Genomic DNA, 20,035 nt, shown 5'->3' with positions numbered 1-20,035 from the left:
GTAACAGTACCTTATACTGTTAGAATAAAATAGTGCTTTTACTTTTATATTGGGAATGTTATGTGAGATGCAGGTATTGCCATTATGCACATTAGAGTTTGGTTATAAACATATCATGTGCTCCAAAATTCTACATAGATATACTTTTTAAAACATGAGTTGAAATTTTCCACTAAAAGTCATGACCTTTTTCCATAACCAACAAGAAAAACCTTGTTTTTCCAGGTTGTTTTAATACTAAAAATAAATTGCTCCTGAGCAGACATGCATTTATACAAGAGTATTATCTATAGCAGCTATTGCTAAAGGAAAACTGTACCAACTGAAAGCATAGAAGTTGACCTGTATTTACCCTTAGAAATTGAAAATTCTTAGTGGCATGTGTTATGTTTGATAACAATGTTACTTGGAAAACAAATTAATGATGTTCAATCAACATCAAAAAGGCATATTGAAACATGTCAGAAAAAAAACGTTATTTTGACATTTAAAATGTGGTACATATTCCTAAAAGATCTTTTTAAGTTTAATTTATTTCATTCAAGTTGGATTTCCTTCAGATAAATATTACATATATAATTTTAATATAGCATATTTAGCATTTAATCATAAGTTATTCATTGATATGTTTTGGCTATCATGGCACTTTATTTTTCTTTTGCTATTATGGACTTCTCTATATAGTACAGGGTACCTCTATTTCAAAAATGAAGAAAAATGGCCTTTAGATCTTAAAACTACAAAACTCAAATTTTATATGTAAATCATATTAATCTGATATTTTAAAATATTTCTTCATTTTAATCACATTGCCGATTTTGTCATTGTACGTCTTGCTTTTAAACAATATTGATACTTTCTCACAAATTTTTAAATTACTACATAAATATGACTACTCCAGATTAATAGTTCATTCCTTCCTTTTTATTTTTGTACTAGAGGTCCGGTGCACGAAATTTGTGTGTGTGTGGGGGGGGGGGGTGTTCCTTAGCCTGGCCCGTACCCTCTCCAATCTGGACCACAATCTGGGACTGATAGCTCCTAACTGCTCGCCTGCCTGCCTGCCTGCCTGATTGGCCCTAACCACTTCTGCCTGCCAGCCTGATCTCCCCCTAACCACTCCTCTGGCAACCTGATTGCCTCCAACTGCCCTCCCCTGCAGGCTTGACCTTGTCCCCAACTGCCCTGCCTTGCCAGCCTGATGGCCCCCAACTGCCCTCCCCTGCTGGTCTGTTCACCCCCAACAGCCCTTCCATGCTGGCCATCTTGTGGTGACCATCTTGTGGCAGCCTTCTTGTGACAATGTGAGGGTGACATCTTGTAGTGGCCATCTTGTGATGGTGCCACAGAAGCCATCTTGTGACATCACGAAACGCCACCTGGGCTTTTATTATATAAGATATATATGTAATTTTTTGTTACCTCAACATTTCAATGTTCTAGATATAAAAACATTATGAGAGGTTGAATACATATGCAAGAGTGACTTCCATGGATATTTTCTTTTAAAATATGGAAATGTATGAAAATATAATGCCAATTTGAAACTTTAGACATGAAATATATAAAGGCTCAACAATAGATTTGCTCTCATTTATTATTTAGAAAGCATAAAAGATTATCTAACATACCAAAATCTTAATATGTCTGGATCTTTCTGACTCTGTAGTAGATACTCTAATATGGCACCCAGATCTTTCCTTTAGGGCTAAAGCACTCATCCCCAGGTGCAATAACTGCTGCCTTCTCTTGATCACAATGACCTCCTCATTAGAAATAGCTCTCCACAAAAGAGATGACTCTGTTACGGTTACATACTCTTCCCAGCCAATATCTAATAATACTATTGATGTTGGGGTACAGAGATCTATCCTCCTTGCCACAATTGTGAATACGTCTGAAGGACTTGAGTTTCAGAGCTCCACTGGGGACTGATGACCCCTCTATTGATAATGCATCACTATTCAATTTCTCCCTTCCCCATTCCCTCATCCCTCACTCTCTTATTGGTATCAATTTTATACCAGTACACCAACTGCATGAAAATGTCCATTCTGGATCCTATTTCCAGGAGGAAATGACTTATGATAATTAGTGCTGGGAAACAGAGCCTAGCATGAGATTTTGGAAACATTGCATCCACTGTCCAAACAACATCCCCATCACTGGTGTTAGATTTAGATGAAGCACAGACAGACTCTGGCATGTGGTTTTCCCTGCTGGTGAGCTGGGGTAGGACATCAGTAGAAGGGAATGTGCTGGTGAATATACTGACACATTTGAGAGCTTCAGAGTAGTAGCAATTATAATGACCATGGAACCACGTGGCCCTTACTGTGTGTTATTGATACATCAGAGAAAAAATATAAAAAGGTAGACTTTTCAAGCCAGAGTCTGAAAGCCAGAAGACTTCCCTGGTAAAATATAAAAACAATCGTATCTCCTGCATCATGCAGATAGGAGATGATTCGTATCACACCCAGGACTTAAGAGTAGAAAAAACTCCCAGTTAGATTGACTTTTCAACTCCAACAAGTCTTCTATGTTAAGGTCATATCTACTATTGGGAAGCTGTGAAGATATAAAATGAAATTTGGAAAACCTGTGTATACAAACTAAAATATATCAAGTCCCCACATGCCCCAGGACCCCTCTGGTCCTGTAAGCATGGGTCACTGCTCTTTTTCCATGACTGATGCTCCTTCCTCTTGAATAGGCACGTAAAACTTGAGTTAATTGAAATGGGGACAGTTTTATTGATTCAATATTTAAAGTCCTAGCAAGGACCTAGGAGACAAGTACAAAATTATATTAGGATGGCTCTTAGAATCATAGAAAAAGTCATGATTCATAATTAAGTGAAGTGAAAGTGAAAAATGTCATGGAAAATGTTAGAAGCAAAGTTCAAAAGACCCAGAGAAGTAAGCATGCTAGCAGAAGTAAGCTATGTAAAACAAGAAAAGTCCAAAAACTCACCAGATAACTATGTTCCACAGAAAAACCAGGAGGACCCTTTGTCTAGAAAAGTGATGAGAAATTTGTCTGTGAGAAAGGCACTGACATTATTAAGAAGCTCAGTGGTGGCTGTCCTCTGTAGGACAAGGATAACAGTAGGAGATGCTATTACAGAAATAGGTTTCTGATAGCAAAAAGGATGATGTAATCCCAAAATAGTAAAGGCCATATGGTGTCACTTAACCAAAGACCAGAGTTGGAACAATTATCCTAATGAGAAGCAAGTCTGGACTGGTAGCAGGGGTGGCCTGACACATAGACCCTGGGAAAAGGCTAATAGAACAGTGTCTATAGGGACATGATAAGGTGTTATTCAGTCAATACAAACAAAGAAATCAAGGTTGGGTAATCAGGAAGCTAAAGGTGGCTACCTCCTAAAACTCATAATCCCTGCAGAGTATCCAGAACTGAGTCAATTTTTAGATCCAGAACCCCTTGTTTAAATGATAGGCCAGGTCCCTGGAGAAAGGACTCTCTTACTGCAGAAAGGGTATGTAGAAAAATGTCCTCTAGCACATTACCCAAGGGATCTGTGACCATTTACTGAACTTTACATTGAGGAAAATGAATAAGCGTATTTTTTGTGACTCATGGACAGTAATTTTCTGAGTTGAAAAAACTGAAGTATCTACACGTCCATTCCTCACCTCCACCTTTGTCAAAAGTAAGGATTGTGGAGGGCAAGCAGTAATCTGTGTCCTTTCTAAGCCTGACCTCTGCAGGTCCACTTGGTCCACAAATCTTTTTTACAGTAATTCCCCTCGTCCCTTAATACATAATTAGAATGGATACATAGTACAGTTGTCAAAATCCCCACATTGGTCCTATGGTTTATGAGGCAGGAGCTATTACAGTTGGAAAAAACACATGGACGTCTCTGAAACTAACCCTACTTTCAGTCAAGATATTAAATTACCTAACTATATCAAATAATGTATACAATATTATAAATACTTAAAGGGTAAAGGGCTAATGGTCCCCATTATAACCCCATTAACTTTTCCATTCTAGCCCTCTCACAAACCATACAGATCCTGAAGAATAACAATGAACTACTGCAAACTCAACCAAGTAGTTCCCCAGTTTCATCTTCTGTGGCTGATGTGCTATTTTTGTTAGGGAAAAATCAATAGCCCTGAAGTACACTAGCATTAATTTGAACCCATTTTCCCCCCATACCTATCAAGAAGCAGTTCACATTCACATGGGGATGACTACAGTATACATTTCAAGTTTTCCTCCAGGGCTAAGTTTACTTTACTGCACTTTGTCATAATGGTATCTGAAATACTCTACAACATTTATATCATCTTCAGAACATTACAATAGTCCATACATTGAATATACACAGTCCATATATGTGAAGTTTTTATATGTCCTATGGGCTGAGGTATGCCAGGACACATACCTTTGTAAAGGACAAAGTATGGTATAACTTCTCCCACCACTAAGGAAACAACACCACCTGGCTGGACTCTTCAGAATCTAGAAGCAATATAATCCAAGATTGCAGAACACTGATCCAAACCCATTATTTACTCCAAATATAAAATGCATTTCCTGATTGCACAAAAGGCTCCCAATTTTGAGTGGAACCAAGAAAAGAATACAGCTCTATAGCAGGTGTAGATTTCAATGCAAGCATCCCTGCCTCTTGGGCTGTATGATCAAATAGACTCTAGGGTTTTACATATATGTATACACACACACACACACACACACACACACACACACTATAGATAGAGATAGAGATAGAGATAGAGATAGAGATAGAGATAGAGATATAGTGGGGAAAGATACAATGTGTAGAATTCTCCAACAGAAAAATTGCAACATAGACTCCTAGGGTTCATGATCAAGGCCATACCATCTGCAGCAGGGAGTTAAATGTTATTTGAAAACAAACTGTATTGTCCTCCTGGCTCTTGGCAGAGCTATGCCAAATGTCCAAGCAGCTAGAATACCACATTGTGAATTGCATTCTGTCCTAATGTACTGAACCCAACAACAATCTCTTTTAAAAATGAAAATGGAATATGTGGAATCAGGCAAGGACAGACACAGATGGCACAGGGTCTGTTCACAAACAGGAAAAACAGATTTTGGTCTCTCTGTTCTGTCTCTTACCCCCTGACAATGCCTGTATGCCAGGAGATGATCCCTTAAGACTAGACCATGAAAGAAAAAGAGGCAACCTGGAATCATGGGTATATCAGCTCACTGTGTGAATTTAATAGAATAATTAACAGAAAATGCAGGTTATCTTCCTCTAGGGATGGCCATGGATGTCAGCCATAAGAGAAATCCTTAGTGGTCAGAACTTCTGACGGAGTAGGCCATCTACTTGGTGTGGGAAAAATGGCCTGAAATATGAAAATGTATCATCTAATAAGTGGTGGTAAATGACTTGGCTACTAGGTCATGGGCATGGAAAGAGAAAATTGGAAGACTAGGAGGTCTGAGGGGAATGTATGTAAATAAATCTATGGGAATTTCATTGTATTGTATGTCAACACCCATCCAAGAACATCCACCACAGAAATGTCACTAATATCATAGATGGAATGAGCCATTTGACATCAGCCAGCCTCTGTCATTAGCTACCAGAGTGCTCTGGAGTCCTGAACAGAATAGTTATGATGGGAGAGATAGAAGCCATACACGGGCCCGATAGCATGCATTTCCATTCACTAAAGCTGATGCAATTATTACCAGTACTAAATATCTACATTTTCAGCTACAGAGACCAAATCTCAGGCACCAAAATACAGTGGAAAACTAGTAAGTATGTAACAACTGATTATTAAAAGAAGTTCTTATTTCTGAGATATTAATATTACCAGCATGGTAAATTATAAGTTACTAACCAGATATTACTAAATGCAGATGTGTGAAGAGATGTGCACCATCACCAATTGAGAGACAACTCAAGCCAGCTATAGCACAGCATTGCCAATATGGTATCGTCCCTTCAGGAGACCAACCAGGAACTTGTGGCCAGTTGATTATATTGAACATTTTTTGTCCTTGAAAAGACAGTGAGTCATCTTGATTGAGATTGATTTACACATATCATTAATAGTTGCTTTTCTTACCTCTAGGGCTTCAAAGAGCAATGAGTGTTAAGATCTGAAGGATAACGGAATGACATGGGTTCCCAAGTAACATCATACTTAATATAAGAGAACTTATATTAAAGAAATGTGGTTGTGGGAACATGGTCATGGGATATAGTAGTTCTATCACATACTATACCATCCCTACAGAAGCTGCTAGCCAGAGAGAACAATGAAATGGACTTTTGAAGGTGCAAACATTTGCTTAGAAATTATAACCTTGACAGTATGAAGCATTATCCTCTAGGACTCAGAATATAGCCCAAACCAATGACTGTTGCTTCTTTAATAGGTTGATTGTGTGGAACCAAGATGGTGGATAAGAAGAGACCATGGTAATTAAGAATCCTGGTTTCCTGTTTGGAAATTAGTGCTTCCAGCTCCTGAAATCCTAGTTTCTGCAGTTCTGGATGCCTCATCCTTACAGAAAGTAAACACTTGTAAAAGGGAACTCAGCAAGAGCCCCCACTGAATTGCAAATTCTCATTCTCAACTACAGAGACTATTGACTGCTGAGAGCTCATACTATAATAAAATGCCCTCTGAGGGAGGTCACTGCCTTATCCACAGTTGCACCCTCCTCTCAGGGACAGCTTGCATCAAATGCCCTGACCAGCTTACCTCAATTTGGGACACCTAAGAAGGGCTATCCCAGATCCAGGGTCCCACTTGTGCCAGATGAACCCTCTGTTGCAACTGAAAACAGCTCAACTTCTCCCCCTGCCCAGTCCCTCGCCCCTTACTTCCTCACAGGTGCTGCTCCCAAGAGCACTTCTTACCAGCCACTCACTGGAGATTCTCCATTTTAGCATCTAATTCCAGAGAAGCTCAAACTGTTATAAATGCCATTGATCCTTTAAGCTCTTCTTCGGAAACTTGTTCCAAATTTTCTACCCTTTATTTTTAAGCTACTTCTTACTAAAACTTCAAAGGTTTTACTTTTTTCATTCTTGCTAACTTACTTTAAAAAAAATACTGGAAGCAATGTTCATGCAATCTGGTGTTCAATTTTATATTGACCATTTTATCAGCAGCAAATATACAGCTTTAAATGAAATTACCCCATTCTCTGCAACCTCAGATAGAACACAGTCTGACTTCTCTATAGATCCGAGTGTTAGAAAGAGAAAACGACCATAAAACTACTGCTCAATTTAAAACAAAACCATATACCTTTCAGACAATTCCCACATGCAATTATAGACCAATGAATGACATCACTATAAATAGCAATGTTCTTTTTCCTCTAAAATTGCTCCAAAGATTAATGTACAGGTTTCCTTATAATTTTAACAAATGTATAGGTAGGTGGTGAGGCCTTCCTCCTTTTCTGATTGTGAAAAAAGGCTTCATGAATTATAAAAAGTATTTTACTTTTTAACACATGATTAAATCTTTACGTACTTTTAGAACTTTTTAAAAACTCTACTCACTTTTCCAACCCATTCAGAATAGAAATACTGCTGAAATAAATAGGGTGTTAAAAGAAAACTTCTAACTAGGTCATTACATAGGTGAGACAAACAGTACTGCCAGGTAAAACTTTTCTTCTTAAATTGGTCTTTCATTTCCCAAACCTCCTACTTTTCTTAAAGTTGTCTAGCACCATGAAAACTCACAGATTCAGGTACTGGTTTTGTTTTCCCTTCTATTTTTTAAAAGAGTTCCTTCCAGAGGAAAGATGTAATTCATGTTCTAGTTGGCTCCTACACCATGAATTTCAATGTAATTGAAAAAAAATAGAAATGGTTAACAAGAAAAATTTGTCTCTATATCTACTGAAGTCTATGGATTAAAAACAATATAGGCAAAGAAGTTGAGGTGTTTCCTGACACAATAATATATGACATATGAGCAAGATAAATTATAGAAAGCTATTCATTTCACTGTAAATAGCACATTACAATATCAATAACATGAATCGCTCTCTATCCCCATAACTCACCTTCCTTGCCCTCTCCTTAATGTGACTCCACTCTAGTGATCAGCAAATCTAAAGTCAATTTAATTACAGGATTGATCTCCCATTTTTTTAATCCAAATTCCATATATTATTCCCAACATACATGTAGTTGCTATGTCATTTTTTAAAAAGACATAAAATTAACTCTATTGTTGTTTTTAATAATGTATATTTAATCATAATTGGCCTTAAGGTAGAATCAGCATCCAACACATGCAAGATGAAAAGGGAAAACACATTCTTTAAATTTTCAGAAAAGCAAGTTTATAATTTATAACATGATAGCCAACAAAATACACCATTTACCCTGTTTCCCCCAAAATAAGTGTCTTATATTAAATTTTTTCTCCCAAAGTTGTGCTAGGTCTTATTTTCAGGGGATGTCTTATCTTTCCATATGCTAGGTCTTATTTTCGGAGGATGTCTTATTTTGGGGGAAACACAGTAGTATGTATTTAGGGAAATTATGTTTAGGAAAATATGAATCCTTTATTACCTTTTTTACTTTAGGTCTATCTTCCTCTCTCTTTCTGCCTATAATATAATATTTCTTCCAGGATCTCAAACATAGCATTATATAGTTCCCATAGAAAGTTTTCAATAGAAAATCAATGAGTAATTGAATTTAAAACTGATTGAATTTAAAGAAGCTATAGTAATAAATCTATATCAGCTGAAAGGCAAATCTTTTTTCGAAACAAGATCAAATAAGCACACCAACTGCATTCTATGATTTTATTGACAAAGCATTTAAGAGGCTCACAGAGTAATATGTAAAGAAATCAATCTCATGTATTGTGGAATTGTGCACCTGAAACCTGTATAATTTTATTAACCAGTGTCACCCCAATAAATTCAATAAAAAGAAAAAAAAATCAATCTCATCACTTTATTAGAATTCTTTAGAAATTATAGGATCTCTCAACAAGATAAAGTGAGTTTGAATAAAAATTTTATACTTTTTCTCTTATTACAAACAAAAATGAAATAATCTCATATTTGACAAATAGTGTGCAATTCTCATATTTTGGGGGGAAAATAAACTGGTACTTCATGATTATAATTCAAAATACACAGTTAATATTAAGGCTGACCATCTCACAAAATTCACTCAGAAGTCACTGTCTAATAGTCCCTGGAATCTATAGTGGATTAAGTAGGGCCAGTAAAGCGATAAATGAACAGGCCCAAAGCTTTTAAAAGTGGAAGCTACAAGTTACACCAAACTGAGCACTATAATAGGTTTCTTATAGTGCGTGACAGTGGAAAGTGTCTTTTACTCAAAAATCAGTATGGTTGACTAGGAATTTAAAATCCTGGTATGGTTTCATCAGATTAAGAAATTCAACTAGACTTCACTCACTTTGTAAGTGAGCAAGTCATCTCTTCTCTGTTTGCTCTGATTATTTGCTATATAAATTGGCGGTAGTCTCATCTTCCCTTGAATTTCAACAGATGGCATGAGGTTTAACTAAAAAATTTAGGAAAAGAAATATTGATAAATAATTATAAAATGTTATAATTTTCCTACAGTGAATTTGATCTTAACACATCATCAAAGTATTTGTAGCTATATTTGGAATCAATCAGAAGCTCACCACAACACAAGATTTATTACTTCAGTCACATTCTTAATTATACAGTGGCGCCTCACACAACGAACTTAATTCGTTCCAGGAGCAAGTTTGTTATGCGAAAAGTTCGTTATGTGAAACGCGTTTTCCCATAACAATACATGTTAAAAAAAATAATTCGTTCTGTAGCATAAAATATGCTAAGATGACATAAAAAAAGATAAATTTTTTGTTATTATTTTTATTTAGATACATCTAAAAACATAATTTTTAAAAAAAAAACCACACATTTTTTTAATTTTAAGACAGACTAAGTAGAGTCTACCGAATCTTGCACATCTTTATCCATTTTCTGCTTTTTGGCCGATGGTTTCATGAAAAACCTGTCCAAAGTCGTTTGTTTTTCTCTTTTCTCCAACATCTGCCAGAAATAACGGACAAGAGTATCGGAGTAAAGATCGTTGATCCTGTTTGCTTCAGCTGAATCCGGATAGTGGGCATTGGTAAACTCCTGAACTGCTTTCCATTTGACCAGGATGTTCTTGATGTCAGCAGTTGGGATTGGTTAATTGTTTGATTGTTGCTCCTTGTTATCAGATGAGGCTTCCCTTTGAGCATTGTCCTGTTTCATTTCAACAGAAATCACCTTCCTGCTTTTTTTAGAAGCCATGATATAAAAAAAATATTGAGTTTAACTTAAAAGGACGACTGCCGTGATACGTGCGTGATTTAATTCGTAATGAAGAACGATTGCCGCGATACGTGCTTAAGTTAAGCGCAGTGACTAACGACTGCCTGCAGTGCCTGCGCGGAAGGATGCAATACATCGGCAGCGATCGTGGAAGCTCGGGCGAAGCAGTCGTGGAAGCTCGGGCAACTTCGTTGTGTGAAACAAAGTTCGTTGTATGAATCATGAAATGAAGTTCGTTGTGTGCAGCGTTCGCTGTGCGAGGCGTTCTTTATGCGAGGCACCACTGTACCTGATGAAAATTCTCAATAATTTGAGAGACTTCAAACAAAACACTCAGTCCTCAGCCTTACACAGTTTATCTCCTTCCTCAACAACTCATCAGAAAGACACCTGGCAGCTACGGAAGACCCTTGAACAACACAGGGTCAGGGTACTGACCCCAGCATAGAAATCCACATGTAACTTTGACTCCCAAAAATCTTAGCTACTAATAATCTACTTTTGACTGAAAGTGTTACCAATAACAAACAGTCCATGAACACATTATTTTGTTTGCTACATGCATTAATTATAGTCTTACAATAAAGTAAGCTAGAGAAAACATGTTATTAAGAAAAACATAAGGAAGAGAAAATACATTTATAGTCTTTTTTGAAAAGTTCTGTATATAAATGGGCCTCCACAGTTCAAACCTATGTTGTTTAAGGGTCAACTGTACTTAAAACTATAAGATTCATTTATTTTCCCACTAAACACTCACTTCATATTGTCATTCATCAAGCCCTTTCCAGATGTTGAAAATACAAAGATGACTGTAATATATTTCTTACATGCAATGATCTCCAACCCCTAGCCTAGAGTTTCTTTAGGGTTATGATACTATAGGACTCTTGTGATTAATCATCTCCAACCTCTCACTCGGGGCCACTCACTCAAGGAAACATCAGCCTTAATAACAAACCTAGGGTTACATTTTATGAGGCAGTTACTAGCTTTTTGTGAAAGCAGTTTGTCCCCAAAGCACAATCCTAACCCTTGACCTTTGCCCTTTTCTAGTCAAATTCTTTTAGCTTCTGCACACCAGAATTCACTGCAGCCCAATTCCATCATAAAAAGTTTAAGAGCTTATACTCCACAGCTTTACTAACTGTATTCAAATCTTGTTTCTCTCATTTACTAGCTATATACACATAAGTACGGGAGAATTTTATCCCTCATTGTTCTCATCTGTAAGAGTGTTTATAATAGTACCCAGGGTTTGGGGAGACAAATAAATATAAAGCACATAGAATGGTGCTTGGCACATAGTAAGGGCTTAATGGCAAATGATAAGTCCCCTCATCATCTTTATCATCACTATTACTAAATGCCAGGAATAAACTTAGAGGTGGTTGGTAACAAATTGCTTAATATTATAGTATCTATTCCCAAATGCCAAATCACCCAATCAATTTTAATAATCCCTCAAAATTATCTTTGTATTAAAATAGGTCAGAAATGGCTAACTTGATGTTATAAAATGCACCTTTATAATAAACTAGAGGCCCAGTGCACAAAATTTGTGCTTGGGGGAGGAGGGACAGAGGGTCCCCCTCAGCCCAGCCTGCACCCTCTGCAATCTGGTACCCCTTGCAGTCTTGGACCACTGGCTCCTAACTGTTCATCTGCCTGCCTACCTGATTGCCCCTAACTGCCCCCCTCCTGCCAGCCTGATTACCCTTAACCGACTCTGCATTCCTTCAATTTGCTAATGCCTATTCATCTTTCAACTGTCCACACCAGATCCCTTTCTCAGAGAAACCAGACTAGATGAAATCATCTTTTAGAAATCATACTTCTACCTCCTGACACTTAGCAATAATATAATTATATTATTAATTGTACAATTTATTGATTAACATATGTTTCCTCAAGTTTAATGTAAATTACAAAAGGGGGAGAGGGGCCTTGTATCTTTCATTCACAGTTGATTTCCATAGAAACACAATATATTTTTTGGTGCACAAATACATAGTCTATGAGTTTATTTATTATGACTCTGCAGAGCTACCAACAGCCAGTTAATTTCTTAGATATCTTGGATTTACTGACATTTAAAATCTTGATTCCTAATTCCACATTTTATTTTAGAATAAGACAAAACCACTTCCACTTCCTAATGTTTCATGGTTTTTTTATTAACGGCAAATTCAGGTATCAGTTCTAGAAGCTTGCTCAGCTCTTCACAACAGAAAAGTAATTAGTATTGTATTCACATTTTAAAGAACGGAACATCATAGCACAAAAAAAGTCATCTGTAGGAGTTTTCCTTCTGCCTGAAGGGAAAGGGGCAAATAACCACCAGTCCCAAGGTCTTCAACAAGCCTAGAGTATGAGAAATTTAAAACTATCCTTAGTGTTCTAAGAAAACATGTATTTTGACTAGGAAGAGAAATTTACCAAGCATTCCTGCCTTTATATGAGAGGATATCCAAACCATGCCTTAATGCATTCTCCTTGCACTTTCCTTTGCATTTCCCTTGGCAAAGCATCTGGCAAGGTGGTTCTTCTGCAAGAAACATACCTGTATTCTCCTCCAATTATACATGATTACTTAGACTCAAAATATGTTTCTTCACTTTTCTGGAAAGATGCTTCTCTTGTGTTTTCCACTTATATTTTTGGGCACTCCTTTTAAGTTTTCTTGAAGGGTGCTTTTTTTTTTTTTTTCTCTAAGAGCAACTTAAATATTTATGATCTCTTAGATCCTGACTTGGCAATCTGGTAGATTGCATTTGTTTACCAAATGTCTGCTCTCTCCTCCCCTGGGGAGAGCATTATACTTCCCCATCCTTTAGAAGTCAGGATTTGTGACTTGCTTGACATGGAAATGTGAGTAATTTCATGTATTATAAGCAGAAGTTGTAAGTATCCAGCAGGCACAAGTGCTGTTCTGCATAGAAGTTGTTCAGGAAGGCTGTGTCCCAGAAATAAGGACAGAGTCAAAGCCCACCCACATGGGACATGTAGCAAAAGAGAGAAGTAACCCTTTGTGATCGTAAATCATTGTGGTTTGAGCAGGTTGTTACTGTAGCATAACCATACCTACCCTGACTGATAGAGTCATCTATTTTCTCTATCCCTGGTCTATAATTCTATAATCATAGCTTCAAATGTCGTGTGTGTGTGTGTGTGTGTGTGTGTATGTATGTATGTATTATTATTATTATTATTATTATTATTATTATTATTATTTTATTACTATTTCCCCCAAAAGAATATTTTTCTCTCCCAGGAAAAATCACCTAATCACTATAAACATTTTTACATGCTTCCTGAACAATTTTACCTGAGTGCTGTTCATGCAATTGATAATCATGACCAAAACTAAATTCAGCATCTTTTTTTCAAAAATGTTATCTACCTTCCCTTATTTCAATATCATTTATCTGTGAGAATAGTACTCATCTGCTATCTTTCTCAACCCCTTTCCATATCTAATTAATTTTCAAGTTTTGTTAATTCTGCAACCCAAGTAGCTATTGAATCTATTCCATTCTCTTTATCTCACTGAGAAAGTTCTGGTTTAAATCTTCATCATCAATCTCCTAGGATTTTAGACTAACCACCCAATTTGTCTCCACCTCCAATCTTACACGATTTCAAATTATTCTCCAAATTTTCACCAGTGTGGTCTTCCTAAAATTCAAGTGCACCTTTATAACTTCACTGTTTAGAATCTATTATTAAAAACCCAAATATTCTGTACAAAGTCCAAACCCTTAGCACAGCATTTGAAATTCCTCATAATCTGACTCTAACCCACCTCTTTAGTTATACCCATAAAGATACTCGACTTTCATCTTTCAATCTACCAAAAGTTTCCTAAAAGCATCATATGCTCTAAGACCTATTCCTTTGCATGATTTTGTTTATCAGTGTTGCTTTGCTCCCAACAACTTGGCTAGCTAACGCTCCTTATGCCTGTGAGCCAGTCACAACTGTGGTGATCAGCAAAAGCAGTGGCAGACACAGACAAGCCCCTATGAACTCGACCAATTCATGCATACTGTATAAGAAAAAGGGTGGTCAGCAGGACACAAATAGAACTGAAGCCTAATGGGTCATGAAAACAAATGGAATACAGAATCTTTAAAAGTAGGGAATAATCTAATGTTAAAAAAAAAATCCAGTTGGATAAGAATGAAAAACTTTCTGTTGGATTTATCTATTACATGAGATGGTAGTTTGCAGTAGGCTAAGTAATTGGTAGGTGAGACTTGAAACATTAAACTAAGAATTTCTCTTAACTAGTATGGATCAGTCAGGATCCAAAAGCCTCATGAAAGAGCTAGAGGAGACATACTAGGAAGAGAGATTCTTCTCAGGATAGGATATCAGAGTAGAGCCTGGAGACTGAGTCTTAAAGTCAAAGGCACTTTTTTTTTTTAAAGGAGTCAGAGTCTGAAATAGTAAAATGGTAAATCCAAATACTATTTTTGCCAGGGCGAGGAAGAATGAGAAGTACATGCTTAGTCATGTTGAGTTTTAAGGGGGTTGAGTTTAAAGTAGAAATACCATACAGATTTGAAAATATTGGTGTGATAGTAGGTGAAAGGTCACAGTTGACCTTTTGTAAATCACGTCCATTTATTTCCTAAGAAATCAAGACTAAAAACTATCAAGATGTTCTCAATGGGATGAAGCACAGAGTTGCATTTATCATGTTCCAATCTATGTTTCAAAACAGTACTTTTAATGTGGTTTCACTTAGCATCACTTAAAAAATCATTTGACAAAATAAAATGATTTTTTTTATCTTTAAGAAGAGCAAATGCAGTACCAAATGGTGTTTAGATGATGTGAAAAGTTGGGAGATGTATAAATCACACAAATAAATATATAAACAAAGAACCATAGTGAGTTCCTGAAAGAGACAGAGAGGGAAGAAAAAATGATTTTTAATTTTTAATCTGTCTGTTGAAAAACAGGTTTTATTTGGGAGTATAGAATGATCTTTCCTTACTGGGGTAACTTAATTCCTTTGAAATTAATTTTCCCTTTGCTAAACTAACGTCAAAATCTTAGGTCCCATCCCCAAATTATATGGATGTTTTGAATATTAGATTTTGCTTATAACGCAAATAGTCACCTTAAAGAAAAGTTAGTCTCTCTATATAAATTATGAATCTGTATACAAACACAAATATAAAATCAAATGTGAGCTATAATACATTGCTTTGGAAGATATAGTTTCTAAGAGCTCAGCATTATTTCTAATTAAAACGATTTTTCCCAAAACCACATTTCTAGAGATTTTAAGGTTTCTTTCATCAGAGTGACTCTCACCTTAGACTTTTAGATTGAAACATGCTTTCTTAAAAAACTTAGAACTAGGTTACAATGCCTTTGAAATACTTTATTGAATTTTTCTACACAACTTTGACTTTACTTTCTCTGAGTGTGATAAAAATGGATGTGGATAACCACATGGTCTGTTGCTCTCGCACCACTACGTTGTCAATGAAAATTACATGTACTCTAGTATGTCTTTATAACATTAAAAATTCACATGCTATGTGAGTGTTCAAAGGATTCCTACAATCAGATACCTACCCATTGTTAGAGATTTTTAAATCACTGATATATATTAGAAAAACATATATGTTCCTGCCATTAAGGGGTGGAACACCTTTTTTATGCTCTAATTAAGATACTTAAAAAACATGGCAAAAAGGGCACTGCTGCTACTATTTTAACTTTGAGTTTTGTAGCCCTTTTCGAGTCTGATTTTTCCTTTATCATGCTGCAGCACTTTAATTCATCTTTGTTACTGAGCCCCACAGACAGAACAAACAACTTTGAGCTTATGGGACCATGTGACCAATGACTATGTGACAGAGAGGGGAAGCACCCACATGCCACTCTTTGGCGGCCAGTGTGAAATGCATCAGTAGATGGTGAGTGTCAACATCAAGAAAATGCACTGTTACAATTGATTCTTCAAAGTCTTAGAGGAATTTAACTTGAATGAGAAAGTTCTAGTTCACAGCCTCTTATAATTCACAGTCATGATACCGTGTTAAATTTTTTTAATATATTTTTATTAATTTCAGAGAGGAAGGAAGAGGGAGAGACAGACAGAAACATCAATATTGAGAGAGAATCATTGACCGGCTGATTCCTGCACACCCCATATGGGACATGGAGCCTGCTACCCAGGCATGTGCCCTAACCTGGAATCGAAACATGACCTCCTAGTTCATAAGTCAATGCTCAAGCACTGAACCGCACCAGGCTGTGCTAAATTTTCTTTGTAAATATCTTCAGCCATGCCAAAACACAATAATTTTTATCTTTTGTGATAATCTAGTTCTTGCGATCACAAACATAGTTAAGGTCCAGATAGCTACTTGAAGGTGAACATTTTGAATAATTAGGTCAATTAAGGAGAGCCTGTTAAAAGTCAGAGCATCTTTTTTGGACATTGACACAACAAAAATAATGAAGAGTACAAAACGGTGAAAGAAAAGCTATCGCTAGGTATAAAAAGGAAAGCAGTATTAGAAAATCATCCCAGATACAGAATCTACTTGACAATGTTATATAAAAACTAAGTTCTAAACCTCCAGCTTGCTTTTATATTTTTATGCACAATACACAACCATAAAAAAGTAAACACCCTGCAGGGCTAATCATCTGGCACCCAAAGCAATATTCCCCATCCATTGCTACGTGGGACTGAGGGAAATCTGAGGCCGCATGGAGGAAGGCCACAAAGCACCACACAGCACAGTTACTTGTGACTTTAGATTGTAGGCAAATGCCTATATAATTCATCTAAAAGGAACACAAATGTTTTATGATCTTCATGTACGAAAATCAAGTCAAAACAATTACTTAAATACCATACATACTTTATCACAATCTTGCACTGTGTTTTCCATAGTGAAATACAATTCTTTATGATACTTTCTATTTATGTGGCTGCTAAATATCTACCTTATCAGAAGCCTTTTCCAACCGCCCAATTTGAAACTGTAGCCGCTTTCCATGCAGAGAATACTTCACCCTTTACGTTGCTTTCTTTCCTCGGGTTTTTCCCTCCTATCTGAAAGGATACTGTCGATGTCCTGTCTGACTTGGTTATTCCCTGCTTCTCTCCCGCTAATAATGTAAGCTGCTGGGCTCAGAGAGGACATCTGTTTTGTTCACCCTGGGCCCCAGCACCTAACATAAGGTTTCCCTCCGGAAGATGCTCCTGCTGTTCTTGAATGAACAAGTTACCACATTTCAGTCAGAGTTTTTTTTAATGTATGCTTTCAGCTGTATTGGAAAGCCTTGTTTTATACTCTCCCTTCCCCCCTTCCCCCCTCCCCAAAGGGAAAAAAAAAACACATTTCAGCTACTACAATAATCAGAAGAAAGAGAAAAAGTGCACAGGTTTATCACTTGACAAATGCTGGTAAAAACATCCCTTCCATGTTTAATCTTTAATACCTTTGATGCCCCCCGCCTCTCTGGGGAACAAGGCCCACAATCTCTCCTTTTACACGTGTGTGTGGATGTGGGACAAGTTATTCCCACACTGGCACCATTCAGGAGGTTATCATCTCCAATACGGAATATTATCTTAACATTACATTTTAGAGCGAACTCACTGTGGCAAATATCTCCGCAGCAGCTCTGATCTAGAACAGCAGGTTAGCAATGGAAAGCATCAGCAACTGATGCAGCCTTACCTTGATCTCCTCAGGAGCTGGTGCTGGGAAGGCCTCTGAACCGGTGCTGCTTGCTGGTTTCTGCAGAGGACTTACCTGTGTGTGTTTTTTTGTTTGTTTTGTGTGTTTTTTTCCAGTTTAAATGAGACTTAGCCCCAGAAATGTTGTTTTGTTTTTTTCAAAATAGACAACTGAAGTCAAGAATATATTAAAGGCAATATGAAAAAGATAGCATTGAGGATGTCACTTGTGTCAATTGAACATTTAAATTCCCAAAAATATAATCAAAATTGTACCTTCAAGAAAGCCGCTGGGATGACCTGCTCTCTTCGCCGCGCCTCACCTCCTGGGGAAAGAAGGAATGGAAGAGTCAGAGAGGGAAGGAAAGGCAATCGAAGTAGAAAAGGAGGCACCAATGCATCAGCTGCCCTAGAACCAGTCACCAAGCGCAACCAGGGAGAGTGGTTCCTGCCATGGTGAGGGCCATTTCATAGAAGGCCCTGATCCAAGACCTCCCCATCATCTCAATGCTCCTCATCTGTGGATTGATATTAGCATTTCTATTCCGATTGGCTTGAAGGGAATAGTAATAAATGCCTCTGGGGGAATTCTAACCTTAATTTGACTATTTAACCTTGTTGACTGAAGAGGGAGAAATATGCAGGAAAAACAGGAAGGGTTGGGTATAAGACAGAGTGGCTAGTGAGGAGACTTCAAAGTCATTTCCTACAGTCACAGTGTCCTTTCTCTAAAGTGAAACAATGAATTGAGTGCTGGAGATGCTTTTGGCTTTTTCATTTGTTTTATTCTCTAACATGCAGGTCGGTTTTACTGCACATACAAGTTACAATAAGTGTGGCCTTCAATCATTCCCAGAGCTTGAAAAAAATGCCACTCAATTTTGCCTAGTCTATTCTCACTTAAAGTAGATATTTTCTCTCCCCACTTCCCACCCCAAAGACAGTATTTTCCTCCCAGACCCAGCACTATGTCAAACTAACTAATCACGAAATTGTAACTTTAAGAATGGGCATTAGCTTGTAGCTCTATAAAAGCAAAGCCTTAGCAATGTAGCAGATAATAAATTGGACTTGTGATGGTTATTTTATGGGGATCCTGACCCTATAATGTAATATTTTTAAAATATATTTTATTGATTTTGTAAGGAGAGGAAGGGAGAGAGAGAAAGAGTTAGAAACATCGATGAGAGAGAGTCATCCATCAGTTGCCTCTTGCACACCCTCTACTGGGGATATATCCGCAACCAAGGTACATGCCCTTGACCGGAATCGAACCCTTGGGGACCCTTCAGTCCCCAAGCCGATGCTCTATCCATTGAGCCAAACCAGTTTCGGCTAAGCTATAATGTAATATTTTTAAATAGAGAGTATTTTACAAAGGAAAAAAATGAGAGAGATAGTAAGAGAATAAATCTGGTCTAATCATGAACGGTTCAAAAGAGCCGAATTCTTTGATTTAGTATTTAGGACCTCCTTCCAAATCGCTCTTGTTTTATTTGTCCTTTCTCTTACTCCTTTTTTGCCAACCCAGACCTCTGGAGGCAGAAGTGACCTAATTGCCCCACCCCCACTCCCGACTCTCAATACAGCTTCCAGAGAAACATTAGGATAAAACAGAACTAACATCTTAGATATTATAGCCTGGGTGTGTTTTTTGTTTCTTTGTTTTTTGTTTTTTTAAACTTAAACAAAAACACAATTTTATTTCAAGTAGGAAATATCCAACTAGTTTCAGAGCAAGAAAAAAAATCCCATGTCAGTAGATTGCAGAACACAGGCCACTGGAGATATTTCACGTTTACTTTCTGTTGTTCTGTTATTATCAAGGAATCATTGGGAAATTGGATCCCTCTGGGGATTCTGGGCTTTTTAACAGTTTGACTGAAGGTGCATCCCTTGATACAGAGCAATTTCTCTGGTGTCTGTATCTGACAGAGACTCCTTTGACCAAAGGAC

At 37.1% G+C, this 20,035-nt stretch overlaps 1 long non-coding RNA gene across 1 annotated transcript in view; it reads right to left on the bottom strand.

The window, feature by feature from the left end:
* Positions 1–18,425, bottom strand: part of LOC123652007 — a 95,344-nt gene extending 76,919 nt beyond the window's left edge. The window contains exon 1 of the long non-coding RNA XR_006741026.1: positions 18,356–18,425. This is a non-coding gene — a long non-coding RNA (uncharacterized LOC123652007). The remainder of the gene's footprint in view (positions 1–18,355) is intronic.
* Positions 18,426–20,035: the final 1,610 nt, after the last annotated feature.

Source organism: Pipistrellus kuhlii, unplaced genomic scaffold, assembly GCF_014108245.1.
Source record: "Pipistrellus kuhlii isolate mPipKuh1 unplaced genomic scaffold, mPipKuh1.p scaffold_m20_p_10, whole genome shotgun sequence".
NCBI classification, from domain to species: Eukaryota; Metazoa; Chordata; class Mammalia; order Chiroptera; family Vespertilionidae; genus Pipistrellus; species Pipistrellus kuhlii.
The sequence above is the reverse complement of the archived record's forward strand: the minus strand, read 5'-3'. Positions and strand labels throughout refer to the sequence as shown.